At 38.6% G+C, this 21,512-nt stretch overlaps 1 protein-coding gene across 6 annotated transcripts in view; it reads left to right on the top strand.

Moving 5' to 3' along the window:
- The window catches only part of AKAP6 (A-kinase anchoring protein 6), a 470,989-nt gene that overhangs the window by 78,610 nt on the left and 370,867 nt on the right, over nucleotides 1–21,512 (top strand). The window contains exon 1 of one of the 6 annotated variants that reach the window (XM_036029435.1): nucleotides 20,382–20,566. The exons of 3 other annotated variants lie outside the window; for them this stretch is intronic. The gene's annotated coding sequence lies outside the window, so the exon portion shown is untranslated. 2 more of the 6 variants (XM_036029437.1, XM_036029436.1) reach the window with 2 other exon arrangements.

Raw genomic sequence — 21,512 nt, 5'->3', positions numbered from 1 at the left:
CAATAGGTAGAAATTGTTAATAGTTTTTTGTTTTATAATTCTTTGGGGATCCTTTAATTTTAGATCGTATTTTTAGGAGGTTTTTTTTTTTAAGTTTAGATCTTATAAAGTATTAAATAATTTTAATTGAGAAGAAGAAAACCACACTATGCTTCCTAAATGATTAATTCAAGCATAACTTGCAAGAGTACCTATATTCACCTATACATCATTTTGGCTAATATCTAAGAAGCTGATTTTGAAGCTCTGAGTATGTGGGAAAGGCATGTCAACTGTGAGCCTCACTATAAGGCAGTGGTTTTCAACCAAGAGTGATTTTGCTTCCCAGGAGACATTGGGTGATTATCTGAAACCATTTCTGATTGTCATGACTGGAAATGTGTGAGTACTACTGGCATTTGGTGGGTGGAGACCACAGATGCTGCTGAACATCCTGTGGTGCACAGAACAGCCCCTCACAACAAAGAACTGCCTGTCCCAAAATGTCAGTAGTGTCCAGTCTGAGAACATCTTTAGGGCTTTCCTTCCGATCTGGTCAGATTTTAACCTCCTGACTAAAGGGTTCAGGTTATGCTGATAGCATTCTGGGATCTGAGTGGAAGAAGTGAGATCTAAACATTCAATTGGTATATTTGACCTAATTTCCCAGTTTGGGGCAAGGTGCCCCTGCCTTCAGTTGTGTTGGGCATTTTCTAGTACAGAGACTCTCCATTTTAGTCTCTCTGGAAGAGGCAAACTCCCAAAGGAGGAGTCTGGGGTTCTAGCAGTTTGTAAATTGATTTTCAGGTAATGATCTGTTTTCAGGTCTACCTCTCCCCACTTTCAGGGGGAGCAAGGTGCCATCTGTCCTGGGGCATTTGAGGTGCTCCACATATAAGTTGAGTTGGTTCTCAGTTTCCCTACTTTGGGTTATCTTTCTCAGATCTACTAAGTCAGTTATTTCTTGCCCATTTGTATTTTGGTTTTCCAAATTCTCTTGCCATTACTATATCTCTGTTGAAAATAATTTTTTTGGTGATATTTTTGTGGGATTTTGAGAGGGAGCAGAGGCTAATGAGAGCATTTGACTTTCTATCTTTACCAGAAGTATAGAATAAAATAATTTTTTTCTTCTCTAATATATTTTTGTAATACTGGCTGTTCCACGTGCCTGCTAATACCAGGAAATGGGTTTTTTTCATTGTTCAGAGAATGGATTTATTGAGTATCTTGTTCTTTTGTTAGATAAGGTCCAGATTGAGTGCTACCTCAAAAGTTTCTATCGTTACTAAAAACAAAACAAAATAAAACATTTCTCAGTATTGCTTTTAACCTCTCTGTATTTTTCTCTTTAACTATTTCATAGTCACTTATTGAATGTGTAGCACACAATTGCCTACCAGCTTATTCATATAAAGCCTTTATTTTCTCCCTGATTTAATCATTCATGTACTCACACTCTCACTCTTCCTCTGGCTCGCTCACATGTTCAGTAAATGTTAACCACATGCCTGCTCTGCAGAAGGGTCTGAGTGAGACAATATGCAGGATGCAAAGTTGTCACATAAATTCTGCTTTTGAGGAGTTTGCAATCTTCTTTGCATCTTTTGGAAATACCAAATGCCATGACATGTTTCCATGATAATGTTACATACCTCATCATCTGTGTATGTAATAATAACATAGTACCACTGTCCCCTTCCATACCATCAACTTTGAAAGGTATCTTTGGGCAAGACTATGGCTGCCTAAAATGATGGATTATAAATGTTCAGGGACTCCACTTTATCAAATGTCATAGCCAAAGGAAAATTACTATTTACTTCCCTTTGTGGCTCTTTTGGATTCTTAGGAGGTAAAGCTAAAAACTTATTGCTGAATACCACAAAGGTGATTCCAATTGTCACATTCTTCAAGTCACCAGAAATGATTTCCCTAAAATGAATCAACATATGCCAATGTGTCCATGTGCACAATAGATCCTCATTGATACATGGCAGGGCTGATGGTGTCAGCAACCTGCCTTGGTCTAGTCCTATATTTCTTAAGAAATACAATTTCTTAAGAATTTTTTTTCTTTGGTTACAGAAAAAAGATGGTAGGATGGGCTGAGAGTAGGTGTAGACAATGCACTTTTGTTTATCTTAATCTTGAATTTGCAGGTTTTCATTGTACACAAGGCAATTAATTCTACACTTGCTGTTCTATGACAGTGTCTCCTATATTTCTACTGTGAAGTCTATCCAGGTCCTTATGAGTGGATGCACAAGGGGGACCCAAATAAAGCCTGAATTACCTTCTGAAAGGTGGGTGCCTTGTAGTACAGGCTTCCCCTGCTGGGTGAGTGTTTCAGGAACCCATCTGTATCAGTGTACCACCTGGTATTGTTGTGAGAGGCTGCATTCAGCTTCAGTAAATTTTTTTGAAGACTCTTTCTATGTGTTTGCCCATTTCTTGATGGCTGATTTACAAGAGCACCTGCCCACACTGCACTGAGTGTTCAGCAGTTTTTGACCAAAAATGGCATGACCCTTGTGCCCCACCCTCCCTATTCACCAGATCTTGCCTTGAACAACTTTTTTTGTTTCCCTGGATGAAAAATGTCCTCAAAGGGAAATGTTTTGCCAATGTGGAAGAAGTGAAACAAACAAACAATGGCAGAAGCACTAAAAGGCATCAAAATCGGTGAGTTCAAAAACTGTTTTGAGCAGTGGAAAAAAGGTCTCAATAGGTGTATTCCATCAGATGGAGAGTACTTTGAAGGTGACTGAAGTTTAAACATGTGAGGATAAATACACAATATTTTATAAGTAAATTTTGTTTTTTGGGGGGGTTCCCCCCCATACTGCTTTGAATTATCTGTCTTTTTTTTTAACAGCCTCCTGTCTTGGTCGCCCAAAGATAATATATAAGAATAGCATTGAATAAGCGAGGGATAGTCATATGGACTAAAACAAAAGTTTTCAGGGCAAGCTACTCTTAAATCCTTGTAATATACATCCATGGGATGGGGGAACCTCACAGTTATTGAGCCACAAATTTCCCCATTGCTTTCTGCTCCCACTCATTCCCAAATACTACATCTCAAAGTGAATTCCCTGCCAGCATGCTTTCTGCAGAATTCTTCACAGCTTTTAACACAATGTCTTGATGAGAAAAGCAGCTCTTTAAGCATATTTCTTTACTGACAGATGGATGAATCCAAGCTGCAAGAAACATTGTTGGATTTCTGTGTCTCTATAGAGCATATCCTCCTTGTCACAGTTTGGGGTTTGCCTTTATTGATTAGTCACAAGAAGAAGAATGAACCCAAAGTAGAGAACTAAATTGACAGGTCTATGCAGAACAGCAAAGGGAAAATCTAGGCACTGAGTGCCAACAATGCCAGATTCAGAAATTAGTCATAGGCTCAGGTAGCCAGTATGTGGAATGCCAGATAAAGGGTCCCAGTTCCTACATATTTTATTCTTTTGAAGCAATTGTGAATGGCATTATTTTCTTAATTTCCCTTTCTATTAGTACATTATTGGCATATAAAAATGCAAGTGATTTCTGGATATTAATTCTGTATCCTGCTACTTTGCTGAATTTATTTATCAGCTATAGTAGTTTCTTATAGAATATTTGGGGTTCTCTATATACAGTATCATACCATCTGCAAATAAAGACAGTTTTAGTTTTCCCTTTCCAGTTTAGATGCCCTTTATTTCTCCTTTTTGTCTGATTTCTGTGGCTAGGACTTGTGTACTATGTTGAATAAGAGAGGTGAAAGCAGACATCCCTGTTTTGTTCCAATCTTAAGGGGAACACTTGTAGTTTTTGCCCTTTGAGTATGATGCTGGCAGTGGGTTGGTCATATATGGAATTTATTATGTTTAGATATGTTCACTCTATTCCCAAGGATGTAAAAGACCTATACATGGAAAATTATAAGATACTAAAGAAAGAAATTGAAAAAGCTACAAATAAGTGGAAGCAAATACCATGTTCATGAATAGGAAGAATTAAAATAATTAAAATGTCTATATTACCCAAAACAATCTATGGATTCAATGCAATTGTTATCAAGATTCCAGTGACATATTTTACAGAACTAGAACAAATATTTCAAAAATTTGTATGTAACCACAAAATGCCCCACATAGCAAAAATGATTCTGAGAAAGAACAAAGTTGGAGAAAACATACTACCTAATACCAAATCATACTCTAAAGCCATAATAATCAAAACAGCATGGTACTGGCACAAAAATAGACACATACATCAATGAAACAGCATAGAGAGCCCAGAAATAAACCCACATATTTATAGCCAATTAATATTTGACAGAGGAAGCAAGCACATACAATGGGCTAAAGATAGTTTATTCACTAAATGGTGTTGGGAAAACTGGACAGATATCTGTGGAAAAATGAAACTAGACTACCTTCTTATATTACACAGAAGAATAAATTCAAAATAGATCAAAGACTTAAATGTGAGACCCAAAATGATAACAATCCTAGAAGAAAACATAGGCAGCAAAATCTTGGACATTGCTGGTAGCAATTTTTTATTGGATATATCTCCCCAGGTAAGGGAAACAAAAGAAAAAATAAACAAATGGTACTATATCAAACTAAAACGATTTTGCACAGCAAAGGAAACCATCAACAAAATAAAAAGACAGCCCACAGAATGGGAGAACATATTCTCCAATACATATGATAAGGGGTTAATCTCCAAAATTTATAGAGAACTTAAAAAATGAACACCAAAAAGACTCCCAAAACCAAACAACCCAATTAAAAAATAGGCAAAGGATCTGAATAGACACTTTTCTAAAGAGCACATATAGATGGCTAATAGACATATGAAAAAGATGCTCAATGTCACTAATCATCAGAGAAATGCAAATCAAAACCACAATGAGATACCATCTCACACCTGTCAGATGGCTATCATCCATGAATCAACAAACAACAAGTGCTGACAAGGATGTGGAGACAGGGGAACCCTTTTGCACTATTGGTGGGAATGCAGATTGTTGCAGGCACTATGGAAAGCAGTATGTCAAAAACTCAAAAAATTAAAACTGGACTGCCTTTTGACCCAGGGATCCCAATTCTGGGAATATATCTGAAGGAACCCAAAACATTAATTTGAAAGAACATAAGCACCCCTATGTTGATTACAGCATTATTCACAAAACCATCAAGCTATGGAAGCAACCCAAGTGTCCATCAGTAGATGAGTGGATAAAACAACTATGGGACATTTACAAAATGGAATACCTCTCGGTCATAAAAAGAAAAATTTTACTCTTTGTTACAGTATGGATGGACCTGGAGAACATTATGCTAAGTGAAATAAGCCAGTCAGAGAAAGACAAATATATGATTTCACTCATATGTGGAATCTTAATGAACAAACTGAACTAACAAGCAAAACAGAGATGCTTATGGATGGAGAACAGATAACAGCTAGTGTGTGTGGGAGAGGATAGTGGGTAGAGGGAATGAGCAAAAAGGAAAAAGGACTCATGGACATGGACAAACAGTGTGGTGATTACTGGAGGGAGGGGTGCATAAGGGCACTAAATGGTATTGGAAAAAATGCAATAAAGATTAAATCAAAAGAGAAAATATTGAAAGGGACATAAGCTTATCAAAAGCAGAATGAGTGATGCAGAGTTCAAATTAAAAGGTAAATGGGAAAGTAGGCATGACTTACAGTCTTTTCTCCTTTTAATACTGGCAGATTGCAGGTGGGTGAGCCTGGGTGCTCAGGAGCAGGGACCGCTGAAGTCAGAGGGCCAGGAGGCAGGGTAGGAAAGGCTTGTTGCTTTTGACTACTTCAGTCTGGAATCCACACTCTTTTTGTATATAAAGAATACCTGGGAGTTTTCTACAGTGGTGTTTTCCAGAGGGTCCCAAGGAACACAAGTTCTGTTAATGCAGAAAAATATTCCGGGAACATTGGTTAAACAAAATTAAGAGTTTTTTTCTGAAGACTCCTAGAGCTAATGTGTATTGTGTGTCCCTCATAGGGTGAGTGTGTAAGCAGTATTTTTCAGAGGCATTCAATGTGCAAACCTTTTCTGTAAGTACTTCATAGGACCAGTGTGTTCGTGTGGAGCCTCCTTGTCTTCCTCTGGGAACATTTTGTCCCGCTGGCTGTCAGAGCTCACCTGGTAACATTTTCAGTTGAATGAATTTGTTGATATAGTTTATCCTTATTCTCTAACCATTGCTTATTAAGACAACACAGAGCACCGAGAAAAAAATTGAAGTTCTTTCACTTTATAGCCAAGTTACAAGGAGAGAGTGACCAAAGTGAAGTTTCTGGGCAGTTCAGATCTTCATTTAGTTTTGCGCTTGGAAGCAAATGATCTCAAATAATTTACCAGGGTAATCCGTTCACTGAGTTAAACTTACCTTTGTTCAGATAACTGAATTTGGGTGTATGTTTAGTTTGAAGCAGAAGTAATTATTTTATTTATTATAAAACCCTTATCCCAATTCAGTTTTAAATAGAATTGATCCAATTACAACCTAAGAATGAGATTTTTGGAAATTTTTCTCTTTAAATATTTTATGGACACAGAAATAACTGCTGATACTGGAAAAAGAAGTAAAAGCCGAGAAGAGGTGGTTAAATCTGCATGATGATGAATTCTTCGAGAGCTGTGATGCTATAGGCAGGCGAGGAACACCCTCTATTAGCCATTGGGTGGTGTCACCCCGCAGTGCTATTACGTGTAATGCGCATGCGTTTCCTGATGTTATCAGTGCAATGACTTTCATGTGACCCCGCACCGTGTGCACCCCGGTGCCTTCACTGGCACATACTCAGAAGGTGTTTAAGAATTGCCTTCGTTCTTTTAAGACTTTTGATAACTTTTTGAATAATAAAAATAGATGTTATTTAATTTAACTGCTTCGTACTCTGAACCCAAGATGCTATTTTAAAACATGCTGCCCTCATAAAGATATTTTAAAACACTGTAAAATTACAATATTTTACCTGTGTTTACCTGAACACAGGTAAAATGTTATATTTAAATATCTCATATATATGAATCTTGTCATATTAAAATAAGGTTAAATATGTGATTATAAATATTAAAGGTTATAAGAACCCTGTGAAATGATAGACAAAGAAACTTGGTTTAAAAGTACAGAGACTTGACCCAGCAGGAGATTTTCTTGTCTGTGTCCCTGGAGATCCTGAAAGGGCTTCCTACTAGGCATTATCTGCTTGCAGGCCACAGTCCAGGAGCAGGTCTGTGGGCACAGGGACCAGGCAGGAGAAACTCTCATCTGCATCCCCAGAGACCCTGAAAGGACTTATATGTGACTCCTGCTTCTTCACAGCCATGGTCACTCCATCTTCTAGCAGTTCTAAGGGCACGGGGTCCCAGTGGGGACACTCCCATGTGTGCCCTGGGAGATCCAGAAAGGGCCTGGTGCTACAGTCCTCTCACAGCCTCCGTCTGCCAGCAGTTCGCTGGCACAGAGGCCAAGCAGCAGACATTCCTCTCTCTACCTGTGGAGGTGCTGAAAGGGCTCTACCGTTGGCTCCAGCGCCTCTCTAGTCAGTCAGGGACCAGTCCAGTCTGCTCAGGGAATATGCCTATCCATGCCTCCAGCACCAGGTGGCCGACCTCAGTCTGGGCTGCGGAACCTGAAATGGCCATGGCACAAGGCCAGTCCTACCCAACCCTTAACAGGGACCATCCAGTGATCAGGCAGCAGTCCTCCCAGGGTCCTGGTGGGAGCCACACCTGCTGCATACCAGGTAGTAGGCCCACTGTCTGAGGACACAACTGTAGACCCTGAAGTGGACACTTGTTCCAGCACCACTTTACTGAACAAGGTATTAGAGGCAGTCTTGTGCACCTAGTGACACCCACTTGAGTCCCTTGTAACAAGACTGCCAATCACTGATCTCACTGCATACCCAGCGGCAGCCTCATGGAAGCCCCATACTCAGCTCTAATACAGCACAGCTGTGATTCTGGAGGCAATTCCCATCAGCCAGAGGAATAGATGGGAGGTTTTCACTTGCTGAAATGACTGGAAGAGGTGTTTGTTCCTTCAAATGCACAGATACCAGAGCAAGGCCACATGGATCATGATAAATCAGGCAGATGTGACAACACCAAAGGAAACTAACAAAACTCCAGTAACCAACTTCAAAGAAGTAGAGATCTACAATTTGCATGACAAAGAATCCAAAACAGTCTTCTGAAAGAAAGTGAATGAAAAGCCACAAAACACAGATAATTACACGAAATCAGGAAAACAAGGTGTGAACAAAATGAGTTTAATAAAGAAATATAAACTATAAGAAAGAACCAAACAAAATATGCCTTGAAAGTTCAGAAATGTAGAGAGAAAGATATTTCCAGACAAACAAAAGCTAAGAGAGTTCATTACCACTAGCCTTGCCTTACAAGAAATGCTAAAGGGACCTCTTCAAGGTGAAATGAAGGAACAACAGCAGCATGAAAACATATAAAACTCATTGGCAAAGGGAAATATATAGTCATATATGGACTCCTAATAATGTGATGGTGGTGTGTCTCATTTTTAATTTTAGTGTAAAAGTTGAAACAATAATATTAAAAATAACTATAGTTACAATAATTTGGTGATAGATGCACAATATAAAAACATAAAGTGTGACATCAATGGTATAAAACATGGGGAGGGGAGAGAAAAGTGTAGTTTTTTTTTTTAAATGAGGTTGAAGTTTTTATCAGCCTAAAATAGACTTATAAAGCTTGTAAATATCTATAACATGTTTTATTAGGCCTCATGGTAACTATAACAAAAAGACTTTGAGTACTTATACAAATGATGAAGAGAAAGGAATTAAAGCATACCACTAAAATATAAATGACAAAGGAAGACATTAAGAGAGGAAGAAAGCAACAAAGGAACTAAGATAACAGAAAGCAACAAAATAGCAGTAGCATACCAATAATTACTTTAAACATAAATAGAATAAATTCTCCATTCAAAAGATGCAAAGGAGCTGAATGGATTAAAACACAAGACCCAGCAATACACTGCATGCAAGAGACTCACTTTAGTTTTAAGAACTCATATAGGTAGAAAGTGAAGGGATGGAAAAAGATATTCCATGCAAATGGTAACCAAAAGAGAACAATTCCTCTTCCTTATATCTTCTTTTAAATTTTCATATAATTTCACACATTTTAGTGGAAACAAAGAAAAAAATATTCTTAACTGTTTGTGTTTCACATGGTGCTAAAATGAAATAATACAAAACTCTTTCCTCATAAACTCTAGTTTAATTAAAAGTCATTCATAATGCATTTTAAAAACTTAGCTGTATGTTAGTGAAATAGTTTTGTTGTTCATTTTAAGGCAAAGGAAGTAACATTTCTTGTTGAGGAAACTCATTCAAAGGACCTTGAGTATCCAAACCAATGTTTGAGTCACACAGAACTATTACCAGGGATGGGTCATGGCAAAGGGCACAATGAATGGAAGCTGTGAAAGCAGAACTTGTCTGCGATTCATTGTATTTGGCTGCAAATGACTAAGTCAGACCAAAATAGTTGTGTCATGTGGTGTATGGTATGATTGTGAAACAGTAATTAAAAAATTATAAATAGAGGATATCTAGAGGCTGCTAGAGAAGGACCAATTGTTTCTGAGTGTCACATCAATTATGACTATTGCTAACAAAGCAAGATATTAAAAATTAAAGAGCTAGGGACAGTTAGCTTTCAAGTATTTAACTTCTAGATGGCAGCCACTCTTGAGTAATATTCATACGCTTGGATGATGACCACAGCTAGACTTTCTTAGCGGTGAGTGATTAAATCAAATGGCTAGAAGGGTTTTGCTTTCAATTTTAGCTTTAGCACCCTGTAGCAGAGGGGAGAGAGTGTGGATTGGCCTGTCACAGTGATCAGCATTTATGTTCTCTATACTTCTGTGATTTAGAGGGGCTCCTCAATTTTTTTTTAAATCAGAGGAAGATCTGGCAAAGTATTCTGTAATATTCAATATATAACTTATTTTCTAGAGTTGATAAAGAATGTCCTAGGTTTATTTTAGAGGTGTTTATGTCATTAGCTCTTATTCAGCAGTTTCCATTATTGCTATTTATTTCATCAAGGAAGAGAATAAATAATTTATAAGGAAAAAGCCAAAAAGCCAGTGAAGATGAATTTATGTTAAGTTGGTTTATGCCGCATGCTTTATTGTCTACCAGCATACACAGGACAAAATATTTATGGGTTTGTACTTTCTGCTTTTTACTAGAAAATATGTACTTTATTTTTCTTTGAAGATTCACGGTATATAACTTTTATTTGTTCTAGGAATTATTTTTTAAAACACCAATTCATGTCTGAACAAGTCATAATTTACTGGAAGTTTACCCTCAATTTAGATGGCTGATTGGGCAGAAATGTTTGACAGTATTTAATAAAGTTGGTGCATTTTAAGCAAAATAGTTGTAAAATATTTTAAATAAATAGATTTTACCTTGTTGAAATTATTTCTTTGAAAAACAGATGTAATACCATACCTTTAATTATTCTTTCTGTAATAAACAACATTCAGAGGGAGGATCTCTGATTACATCATACCTTTGGATAGTAAGAGACTTTGCTGTCTCCCGTTAGTATTTTTCTTTAATACTCACCCAAAGATATGTTTTATTGATGTGAGGGAGAGGGAGAGAAACATCAATGTGAGAGAGAAACAGTGATGGGTTGGGTTGCCTCCCATACATGCCCCACAACTTAGGCATGTGCCCTGGCCAGGGATTTAACCGGAAGCCTTTTGATGTACAGGATGACGCTCTAGCCAACCTAGCTACCCAGCCAGGGCTCCCATTAGTATTTTTAATCTGACATCGGAATCTTCTAAAGAAAATCCTTTTTGCATGTCTGGGATATTAGGGTGACTAGGAAATAACAGTGAATAGGAAACAATGCCTTTGAAAATCCTGGTCTTTATGAAAGTTCATCGCCAGTAAAATTCCTTCTGTCTATGAAAGAATAGCAATGTGGGTAGTTATTTGATGTGTTCTCATGTTGCAGCATGAGCAGCACAATCAGATGTAACATTAGTTGAAAGATTTGGCCTGAGTTCATTATTTGGTTTCTGCCTGATTTATTTTTCTTCAAAAATAAAAGTTATTCACTCCAGAATATATCTGCTTGTGGGACCAATACGAAATAACCTTACTTTTAACTTGATCTCTTAATCACCTGTGGCTTTCATAATGAGATCAGATTTAGTTCATAAGAAGCAGTTCTTTCTTAAAGGGATTGTTTGCATGAAACAAATATTGAATTAAGTCACAGTGAGCATTTTGTATTAAAAAAAGTGTTTTAGGAGGAGGGTAGGCACACTTTTAAACTTAGCACTTTAGCCAAGTGACCCTACTTAGTTTTGTACCATACTATACCCCAAAAAAATAACAAACAAAAAATAATCATTTTCATTTTCAAATAAATTTGGGAATTAATGCACCTTATACTTCTATTTCCTCTTTAGAGGTCCTTGATGTACCTGTGAGGAATAAAGCCCTGTCCTGTAATTAAGAAACTTTCATTTTTTAAATAGATATTTTGAAATTTTATGTTTGTACACAAATAGTTAAGAATCAAGTAGTTCTGAGCCTTAAGAAAACAGAAGTTCCCAGACATTCTTCTTTTCCATTTCCCATTCTTCAGAAGCAACTACTTTTCATCTTTTAGCTGATTATTTTGGTAACTGCCTTAATTTTGAAATAATACCATAGTGGGTTTACTTCCTGAGTATTTTTTAAAAAAGATTTTATTTATTTATTTTTAGGGAGAGGAGAAGGGAAGGAGGAAGAGAGGGAGAGAAACACCAATGTGTGGTTGCCTCTCACATCCCCCCAACTGGGGACCTGTCCTGCAACCCATGCATGTGACCTGACTGGGAATCAAACTGGTGACTCTTTGGTTCTCAGCCCTCACTCAATCCACTGAGCTACACCTGTCGGGGCTTCCTGAGTATTTTTTCTCTTATCTTTATTTATTTACTTTTCAGTACAAAAGTTGAGAATTTATTTAGCTTGTTCTCCCACCCCATTTCTCTCTCATAGAGAGGGGCACATGTGTACATGCATGCACACACACAATCCCTCACCCCATTCTTCCCGTATAAGTATGTGTGATTTGGATTTTATCAACATTTATTGTTTATTATTGAGAATAAGTAAATGCAATTTTTAGCTAAACCACATAGAAGAATATCATTTTTGTTCTATTTTTGTAAAAGTGTAGTTTTTTCTGGAGTTTATTATTATTATTTGCTCATTTCTAAGTGTTTATCTCTTTTTTTGTATGTGTTTACCTCTAATTCAACTCCCAATTCTCCACCAGTTGAATAAACCTCTTCTAGGTAGGCATGTTAATTCACATCAGGTTTTCTCTCTTAAAGTTGTCTGATTGGCACAGTTTTTCTGAGAGCCTATAATCTGTTCCCACCCGATGCACAGCTGCCCCTGAGATTTCCCTCCCTCACCACCCTGGGGTGCTAAGTCTCCTGTTTTCTACATCCTGTGACTTCCTCTTTCTTGGTTTGCACTCTCTCTCTCTCTCTCTCTCTCTCTCTCTCTCTCTCTCTGTAGAGTATGCAGAGAGATTCTGGTATCTTGTGAAAAAAGTGTGTGTTATGTTTTTATGTGAACTTAAATACCTGAAAATATCTCCATTCTGTCCTAATATTTGATTATCAGTCTATGTTATTTTTGGTATACAATTCCATGCTAGATTTCTTTTCCCTTCTCAAGTGAAATAATTGCCTTCTAGCATCCAATGTTGCTGTTGTGGAAAAACATACTCCTCTGTGTCTCCTGAATTCTCAATACCCCGCCTCTGGCCCTTCAGATCAGCAAAGAAGTGGTGGTTTTTCCCATGCCAAGCAATTCTCTGATACCAGATGTTTGCCCTATAATTTTACTCAGATCTGACACTACTTACCTGAATATGGTGCCAAATCCCACAGTTTAAGGGTGCAGCCCCGAAAGACTGTCTCCTTCCTTCCTCTCACTGCAGATGCTAATTGCCAGTCTAGATTGTTACCTGTGCATCTGATTGAGTGAATGGCTATAAATCGAACCCCTTCTATAAATTGAACAGGTTGAATTAACTTGTAGAACCACTCACAGAATGCAGAAAAACAGTTGACTTACTAAACTATTAGTTATTATAAATGATATTAAAGGGTACAAATGAACAGCCAGATGAAGAGATAGATAGGGTGAAGTCTGGAAGGGTTCTAAGCAAAGGAACTCCTGTCCCTGTGGAGTTTGGGGTGTACCACCTTCCCAGCATGTGGTGCATTCTTGTTCACCAAGATGGAGGCTCTCTGAACCCTGTCTTTTTGAGTTTTTATGGAAACTTCATTACATACCCATAATTGATTAAATCACTGGCCATTGGTGACTCATTGAACTTCCAGCCTCTCTTTTCACCAGAGGTTTGTTGGTAGGACTAAAAGTGTCAACCCTCTAATCTTGGTTGTTTCCCCTGGCAACCAGACCTCATCCTTAAAAGCCTCCCAAAAGTTGCCTCATTAACATAAACTCTGGTGTGGTTGAAAGGGTCTTGTTGTGAGTACCAAGGCACCTTTTTTCCACCTTTATGACTCCAGAACAATTTTTTGGAATCCAGGACAGAAGACCAAACACTATCGTAAAAGGTACTCCCATTGCTCTTGTGCTTGGGAAACTAAGAATTTTAGGTGCTTTGTGCTAGGAATGGGGGCAAAGACCAAATATATACATATATTTCTTATAAATAACAATATTACAGTTGTTGCTGAGAAATCCAAAGCAATCTAATTTATTATTCCTTGTGTGGGGGAAGAAGAAACATCTATGCTCAAGGTCATTTTGGCTGGTTCAATAATCAAATTGACATGAACAGATTAGCAACAGAAAATAGCCAAATTTAATACCCAGGTATGTAGGGAACCCCACATACAGGAGAGAGTCAGAGACCCAACTTGCCTGAGAGATTCAAAGACAAAAAGAAAAATGGGTGCATGAGACATTCTAAGGTAGGGATGAGGTAACGTGCCCTGGGAGCTTCAAAGGGTCTTTTCAGGGCAATAAGATGAGCAGATATTTAGTAAATCAAAGTTTTTCCTGCCATATACATACATCAAGAACTCTAATTCAAGTTCTTCTAAGTAGTTAAGGAAGGGGCAGAAGTTTCTCTTGAGTCCACAACTAAAGTTACCTTTAGCTCAAAATCAGCTAATGTACAGCTGATTTTGTATATATTGGGGTGACTAGTTCTGAACCCCCACATTTGTATACAGGGGCCTCCCCCCCCCAAAACCTGGAATTATCTTCTGGAGGGCAGGACCCTTTGTAGTACAGGTTTTCCCCACTAGGTGAGTGTTCTAGGAACCCATCTGTGTCAGTGTACCAGCTGGGCTGGCATTGTTGTAAGAGGCTGTGTTCAGCTTCAGTGAATTCTTTTCGAAGACTCTTTCAACATGGTTGTCCATTTCAGGATGGGTAATATATAATTTCACCTGCCCATATCATGCTGAATGTTTAGCAGTTTTTGATCAAAACCAGAATGACCCCCATGCCCCATCCTTCCTGTTCACTGGATCTCACCCTAAGCAACTTTTTTGTTTGTTTCCCTGGATGAAAAATGTCCTCAAAGGGAAATGTTTTATCAATGTGGAAGATGTGAAACAAAAAATGGCAGAAGCACTAAAAGGCAACAAAATAGATGAGTTCAAAAACTGTTTTAAGTGGTGGGAAAAAAGTCTCCATAGGTGTACTGCATCAGAAGAAGAGTGCTTTGAAGGTGACTAAAGTTTAAACATGTAAGAAAAAATACAAAATTTTTTATAAATAAATTCTATTTTTGGGGGTTTCCCTTTACATGTCTCTAACTCAATCCATAGATCATTTCCCCTAATATTCTAAGATTTCAAATAAAAGGCCTTGATATGTGTCTATTTTTATATACTACGTAGGTCTTTTTATTTATTCTTTTTTCTACTTTATTTTTTATTGTTTATTCTATTACATTTGTCCCAATTTTCCCCCCACAGGGTCTTTTTAATCTAGAAACTCATGTCATTCATTTTCTTAAAATATTTTATTTTCCTTCCTTTTCCTTTAGCCTATTCTCCAATCGTTGAATCTCCTGGATTGGTAGCTCATTATCTTACCTTTTCTCTCCCAACTTTTTCTTTATCAAAATTTTTGCTTTACTTTTTGTGAGATTTCCTTAACTTTGTTTTTAGCCGTCATACTGAGATTTTCTTCTCTGCTATCACGTCTTTGTTTTTCCAAAGTTGCTTTTTGTTCTATAAATATGAGTATTTCTTTTTAAAAATAACATTGTGCTCAGGTTTCATGGTTACAATATCTTATGTCTGATATTTCTTTTTTCCCAAAACATCTTGTGCTTGCATAGCATGTTTTCTTCAGGTTGAAGGTTTTTTGTTTGCCCGCTGTGGGCCTGTCATCTATATTAAAACTCTCCCTAAATCTCTGCTAACCCTTGCCTGCCTGATTCCATTTAGGAGTGGAGACTAGAAAGCTGACTGAATGCTCTAAGTGTGTGGGTGGGTCTATTGACTACAAATGTCACCGTACAGTGATTTGGATGTGCCAATTTCAGTGTCTTGTCATCTTGGACTGATCAAGTCTACAGAGGTGAGCTCTAGTCTCTTGACTGGATGGTAAAGACTTCGGAGAGTCAAGTTGGGGAAGAGGACTGGAGGGTCTCAGCACTCAGAATGCCTTCATTAACTCTATCTCCCTGTTTTCAAGGTGCTTCTCTCATCAACTGCACCCAGTGTCCTTAAGTCCAGAGAACCTTTGATTGATCTTTCCTGGAGAATAAATCTCTACTCTTCTACCAGAACTGGCAGTGGGAGCAACCACCTAGCATTAGAGAATAAAGACCCAGAGTTCTGCTTTTGAAACATTAAAAAATTAAAAACTAGTATTCTCATTATATCATTGCTGCTTTTGGCCCAGGAGGCCAAACTTGAGGTTAAAGGTATCATACTGTGAGACTGCCAGGTCTCCCCAACACTTCTGACATCAGCTGTGAGTGCAGGGGTCCCCAGGGCTACCCTCACTTTGGATCAGCTGGTTATGAATTCAGGGATCCTCACAGACCCCTTCAGATGTGATAATTTGATAGAACAACTCACAGAACTCAGGAAAGTGCTATACTTGTGATTATAGTTTTATTATAGCAAAAGGATACAAGTCAGAACCAGCCAAAGGGAGAAACACGTGGGGTGGAACCTGGAACTGAGAAGGTTCCAAACACAAAGCTTCCATGCCTCAGGGATGCACTACCCTCTTGTCATAGATGAGTGACAGTTCTCTTGGAGTGCTGCCAGCCTGGGGCTTTAGCTTGAGCTTCCGTGTCCGTAGCTTTTATTGGGGCTTCATTGCTTAGGCATGATTGATTGAATGGTTGCCTGTGTGGCTGTCCAAAGCCCCAGCCCTTTAATCACATGGTTAGTCTTTCTGTCTGGCTGTTCCCCATCCTGAGTCATCTTGTTAGCATAAACCGGGGTCTGCTCTGAATAACAAAAGTTAATTCTTCACCACACACTTTTCCCTGTCCACTTCCAGAGGTACCTGGTTCCACCAATTTCAAAACACTCAAGGGGCTCTGAAGTTTGGTTCTTTGTGTTTTGCACTGCTGGCTCAGGATTTAGTTTTCTTGAATTGGCTCATTTCAAGCCAATTATTACTTGTTCTCCTAGCTTCCAGATTCCAAAATTATTATTATTTCTTCTCCCATTCTTGAATGTTTATATTAAACCCCAAACCAAAAAATCCTCTGTGGTAGTGTTAGTGGGGTTTGTGGAAGGAGCAAAATTCCAGGCATGGATTCAGCTGGCTATCTGCCCAGAAATCACCCAGCATTATCTCAGTGTATTTGTCAATAGCAACTTTTTGTAAAATACCTATTTACACCTGGCAAATAAACACTGAATTAGCAAACATTTCTGTATTGCTACATTACTACAAATAACTAGCTAATGTAGGCTTCAGAATCTTTAAAAAGCTTTATTTCCTTTTCACTTTACGTATTGAGGTTACAAAAGATAAATAGCCTCTTATCACTTATTGACTGGAGATGAGAATATGGGGACAGAGGAGGATCTTTTAGCTTTAGTATTATCTATTTTTATAATGTTTCAATCATTCTACATTACTTTTTAATTATTTAAAAAATAATTTTAGAACACGAAGAAATGTAAAAACATCACATAAAAGGATCCTTACAAATTTTCCACTTCAGGTATATGATGCTAGGGTTAATGGAGATCTAAAAATGGAGAATTCTTTTTATATTTAATGGGGTAGGTAGGACAGAGCACAGCGCTCCTTTAATCACTCTGGCCTAACAGTCAGACTTGTAGCCTCCCTGCCTCTCACTCCTCCCCACACTCCTCTTCCTGTTCTCTCTCTGACTCTCTTATTTTGCTGAGCTAGAAAGAGAGTTTAAGGTTACCTTTTATATTAATGAAGTTTGTCTGGAAAAGAGGATGCTGATCTTCTGATAATGCTGATTCCTCATTTCATTTTCTTGGTAAACAAGAGTACACGTATTGATTTTTTTTGTTCCATTCTAGGACACAACTGTAATCCTACTTCTCTTCTACAGCCTTTGCAGAGCTCCTGCTCCCTGGAAGATTCATTCTAAACTCCACTGCATGGTGTTCACAGCCCTTTCATAATATGGCTGCAACACACCTGTAGCTTTGTCTGTTTTTGGTCCCCGTCAAGTTCCCAGTTCCTCTCAACGTTGAATTACTTGTTGATTCACCCAACTTCTTGGTGTTAAGGTGTCTTTGTCCATGTAATTTCCTCAGTTCTATTTTTCCTGCACCTCTCTTCTATTTTTGCCTATCTAAATTATACATATTATTATAAGGCCATCTCAAATGTTACCCTCTCCAATAAAGGTTCCCCCCTATCCTTTCTTCCAGGGTTAATGCCACTCCACTGGGGCCTCAAGGGGCTTTGATTGCCCACATCCTGCTTTAGATATTAGTGGGTGAGTGTGTTAGAGGAGGAGAGTGTAGGGAGAGAAGTTGTCTCTATTAAGTTATAATTTCCTTGAGGGTAAATATGATAAGTCATATACATACATAACACCTCATATGTAGTTGATTCTCAGTAATGTCAGTTGAATTGAAATGAATCTTGTTTCATTGTCTTTGTGTTAATAGCACTGACAAAAACAACTGTATAAATTATGTTTTAGGGTTTTACAAATCCAGTTTCTCTCAAGACATTTTTTTGAACAACAGAAATATGGCTGCCTAATGCTTAAAAGTGATTATTAGCAAGTTGAGGTGGGGGTGAGAAATATGAACACTTATCAGCATTTGCAGAGTCCAGGTCCATGTACTTGTGACCTTGGGCACCACTCACAGCTGACCAGTGGATGTGGCCGAGTGAATCCCAGAGAGACAGAAACTGACTGTGGTCGTGGGGGCAGAAAACACAGGAGGTAAGATGATGAGCTGAGTCAGTCTGGGACCTCCAGCCACAGAAGGATCTCAATAATTGGGGAACGGGCTGGGGATATGGGGGTAGGAGAAGGATGGGAGCAAGGAAGATTATTGATGAAGTGTATTACAGTGGACAGAAGACTCTGCTCTGGGCAAGAAAATCAGTGGTGATTGAGGGGAGGCCCAGGAGTGTCCGTGGTCTCTATGTGATTAGCAGGATCTAATCGGCCATCTGCCCAGGGGGAATAGCTAATACAAAAGACATATTAAAGCAGTAAAAAGAGAGAGAGAGAGAGAAGTAATGTCAGTGATAACACCAAAAAGATCTTTTAAACTGTAGAAATCTGTCTGGGCCCTGCTGTTCACTAGCTTCATGCTGTCTCCTCCTCCCCCACCACCTCCTTAAAGCTTAAGTCCTTCTCACTGATATCCTTTGCAGGCTGTCCTGTTATGGTGGAAGGATTAGAAAGTGAGACTAATCTGAGGTTTCCTCAGTGATCTCACTAACCCGTGTTACTACAGGTGAGTTCTGGGGGGCGTGGTCCTGGAGGAGAAGAGGGCAAAGGAGAAGGAAGAGACAGACAGTGATTATGGAAAATTCTTTAGGAGCATCTTACAAAAACCACTCTCTTTTCCCCTAAGTACAGTTTTAACTTAATACTTGGCAGGAACATTTGGCTTTCTTCTTTAGGAGCTTAAAGCCACTTAAAGTTTCCCAACTCTTGACCTTCCAAGAGGCCAGGAAGGTAGGCGGGCAGCAAGGCTTAAAACTAGGTGATGAATTAGGGCCTCATTCATCTAGGTAGACCAAGACACTTAATTAATTTCTTAATTGTATTGTGTTTTTGTGCTATCTTCACAGAATCTGATTCTAGAATCCTGGAATCAGATACAGGATGCATGTCTCAGGTTCGTTTATTTTTCCTTAATGCAATCAAGAGCATGAGAACTAACCTTAGACAAAAATAAAAACATTCCAGCGTAACTTTTTTTCAAATTCATCATCTCCATGAATAGCTTCTATGAAGAGTAATTATGAGGATATGAAAGAAAAAAGGAAGAGGGAGAAAAATGGACACTTAGTGATGCCTAACGATGTTCTTTTTTTTAAGATTTTAAATATTTATTTTTAGAGAGAGAAGAAGGAAGGAGTAAGAGAGGGAGAAAAGCATCGACGTGTGGCAGAAACATCAATTGGTTGCCTCTCATAGGCCCCCAACCAGGGACCCGGCCTGCGACCCAGGCATGTGCCCTGACCAGGAACCTAACTGGCCACCTTCCGGTTTGCAGGATGATGCCCAACCACTGAGCCACACCAGTCAGGGCCTAACAATGTTCTCTACCTCTGATTTATAACATGTGCTTTGTGGAAAGCAGATTTGTTTATTTGGCTAAAATTATGCTTTAGTTTCTCACTTGCTTTCGAAGAAGTGAGCAGAGCACAGAAAGACTGGGAGTGAGTATTTAGGCTTGGGGTTGATTTACATAATGATAAGACTGCATCTCACGCTGTACACATGGTAATGTTCTTGCTTGGAAAGAACAGTTTCTTCCTAAGAAATGAGAGAGAGCCTGAACCTATTTAACTTGCATTGTCAGCTGGATATGTTAATATAGTACTATTAATTTATTTACAAATGTATTTAATCTGCTTTAGGATTGCTGTTTTCAGGGTATACAGTCTTGATTCTTCTGAACCGTGACTGGGTGTGCTCTGTCCACCCATTCTTTTCCATAGTGACCCTTGTTTTGGCAACTGTCTCCTTTTCCTCAGCTCACTTATCACTGCTTGTTTGCAAAAGCCTGCCTATAACCGCATGGGCCTGGAGCTAATACATTAGCTTCCAAATAGGGACAGCATAGTAGCCCTCTCTTTGTAAGCGAGTCAGGCCACTAGTGTGCATGAAGCTGTGCCCTACAGACCTGCCACTGCCCTGCTGTTGGAGCCGCCCTGACACTGGCCTTCAGCTTGTTTGGCCAAGAGAAGAGAACCCGAGGGGGGAGAGAAGGAGGAGCCAGACGTTTAATCCTGAAGGACCTTTAGGGACTAAGCATTTACAGTGAGTACCAGCGGCAGATTCCTGGCTCTTCTATTCTTTTATTTAAAAGAGAAAATTACAAGAGAAGGGAGAAGGAGGTGGACAGCTCTGATGGTTGTGTGCTGCCTTTTCACCCACCTGTTTTGGTAGAACACTGTCCTGATTTAAATGTGTCTTTTTCAAATTGAATGCATTTGGCTAATGTCAGGTTTCAACTTAAAATTTGTGGATTGTCAGGGAGGTAGCAGAACCAGTCCTTGTTAGGAAGCAATCTATGGTATGTTTCTTCTGTTTCTATAAAATGATATTGAATACAGAGAATGTAGTTGGAAAATCATTTTCACAGATTAAAATGATTAGCTTTTAAAATATGAAAAGCTTTAAAATGCTTACTGCTTTCAACATTTGTACTTTAAATATGGAATATTCTTTGGATTTGTGGAAAGGATTTGATCTATGTTATTTTTAACAGCAGCTGGGATAAAGGTGGCATTATGGCTAATGCTGGAAAGGTGGCCACAGATAAGCATTTGGTGGGGGGAGGGGGAGCAGAGGTCATTAGGTTCCAAAAAGCTGGCCAACCGCCCTGCTCACAGCTGTGGAGCCAGAGTTGTAACTGGGTGGGTTCTCATGTGCACTTGAGCCCACGGTGTTGTGTGCATCGTCAGGAGTTGTGGTCTACTGGCTTCTTCTTCTTTTTAAATTTTTCTGAGGCTAGAAAGGAATCTTATTGCAAGATGCCTGGTAAAGGAGGAATATGAAACTTACAGTATGTAGAAGAATGTATAGACTTCTGCCGACTTTCCTACTATTTGTTTGCATTCAAATGGAATAATTAATTTTATGGGAAAGCATGCTTGAATAGTTGCAATAAATACAGGAAAAATATACACAGAGATGTTACTGTAAGGCTTCACAATAGGAAGCAGTTTTCCTTTAAATGACAAACTTAAGTTATCTTTTAAAT

Source organism: Phyllostomus discolor, chromosome 1, assembly GCF_004126475.2.
Source record: "Phyllostomus discolor isolate MPI-MPIP mPhyDis1 chromosome 1, mPhyDis1.pri.v3, whole genome shotgun sequence".
In the NCBI taxonomy this organism is placed as follows: Eukaryota; Metazoa; Chordata; class Mammalia; order Chiroptera; family Phyllostomidae; genus Phyllostomus; species Phyllostomus discolor.
The sequence above is the reverse complement of the archived record's forward strand: the minus strand, read 5'-3'. Positions and strand labels throughout refer to the sequence as shown.